This window comes from Lathyrus oleraceus, chromosome 1 (assembly GCF_024323335.1).
Source record: "Lathyrus oleraceus cultivar Zhongwan6 chromosome 1, CAAS_Psat_ZW6_1.0, whole genome shotgun sequence".
Lineage (NCBI taxonomy): Eukaryota > Viridiplantae > Streptophyta > Magnoliopsida > Fabales > Fabaceae > Lathyrus > Lathyrus oleraceus.
In genome coordinates, this window is record NC_066579.1 from 110,586,535 (window position 1) to 110,588,248 (window position 1,714).

The 1,714-nt window shown below is 27.2% G+C and overlaps 1 non-coding gene across 1 annotated transcript; it reads right to left on the reverse strand.

Annotated features, from left to right (window-relative positions):
* Window positions 1–345: 345 nt before the first annotated feature.
* Window positions 346–418, reverse strand: TRNAR-CCU (transfer RNA arginine (anticodon CCU)). The gene has a single exon. It is a non-coding gene; the product is annotated as a tRNA-Arg (tRNA).
* Window positions 419–1,714: the final 1,296 nt, after the last annotated feature.

Genomic DNA, 1,714 nt, shown 5'->3' on the forward strand with positions numbered 1-1,714 from the left:
CTTTATCGTGTATATGAAATTTATTTATATATGTTGTTTTTGGACCATCTAAGTCATTTTTGTCATATCGATTGTACGGTTAAATCTCGTCACATAACATGGTACATAACACTTATAAATCTTCATCTGAATAAACATAAACATAAACATAAACAAAATATAATATATATATATATATATATATATATATATATATATATATCAATGACTTCAGATTGACTCAAAATAAATTAATAAATAATGATAAATAGCTTTTTTTATAGTGTTATTTTCTTTCTAATATTGTAACTACAATTTCTTTTCTTAACTTATGTATATAAAATGAATTAAAACTCAAATTATCTACGCACCAGGTAGGGGTTGAACCTACAACCTTTTGCTTAGGAAACAGACGCTCTATCCACTGAGCTACAGGCGCAACTACTATATAATCAACTAATACTAGTAGGATACTCGTGCGTCGATACAGGTAAATTTATTTAGATACACGTATAATCATGTAATGATACGATATAAAGATACACTTGTAAATATGACATGAGTGATTTAATTGTGTAATGAGTAATGACTAGATAAACTCTCTTGTATTAAAATAACCATACAAACAAAAACTTTAGTTTAACATGAAATATTACATTAAATAATTGAACAATTAAAATAGGTTAACTAAGATATAATCTTTAGTTCTCAAAGAAAGGAAATAAACTAAAATATTAACAGACACGTCAAAAAAATATTATTTTCTCTTTGAATTCTGTCGTCTTATATTCCAGCAATTGATGTTTGAAGGAGTAGGGTTCTAAGAAAAAACACAATCAATGGGTCTAGAAGAATAATAAAAATGCTCATGAGATTATAACTCAATATAATAAAAAAAGTAAGGAAATGTAATTTACACAATAATATATGTGATAGTTTATCTATCAAATATGGGAAAAACTTTTTTGAAAAATACATTAGTTGTAGTAGTCATATTTTATTTATCTTTGTCGTGAATCGATATTTTAAGATCTTTTTAAAACTTGATTCTAAAAATTTCCACATAAAGTTGTTCATGACTAAAAATATCTTTTAGAAGTATAAACCAACATCGTTTTATGATTGACCTTGAGAGTTGTTAATTTTCATAGCAAATAAAAAAAATATGGGAAATGGTCTTTTCACCGGTTTTGAATGGCTATGGTAATTGTTAAGGAGATATAGACATTCGTGGGATATAAATGATGTTCCCAATATTTTTCTCAAAAATTTATTTTAGCTTCGATGACTAGGCTTTCTAAAATAAGGTTTTTGATATAATCATTTGTATCATCTACGGCCTCAATGGTTGAAGTCAATATTGTCCTACTTTAAAGATACTTAGAATCTTAATAGTTATTAATTAGATTAGGATATGTATTTATAACAATGACTTCAATCAAGTCACTAAAATTAGATATCAAAAACTCTTTTGGAATGGTAATGTAAACATAACAATCATTTGGCTCTAAGATTGTTCCATCACCAATCATTAATATACACTCTGGAATATTATGATATCTTTGATGGGTCATCATGAGGGAGAAGCATTCACATTGGGTCAAACACTCACCTAAAGATCAAAGACTCATCCAAATAAGTGAGAGAGACAACACATATTCATCCAACACCTTAAGGTGATATGTGTATGAGTCCTCTTACTCATTAAATGCTCAACCTCCACTTTTCTAAGCAA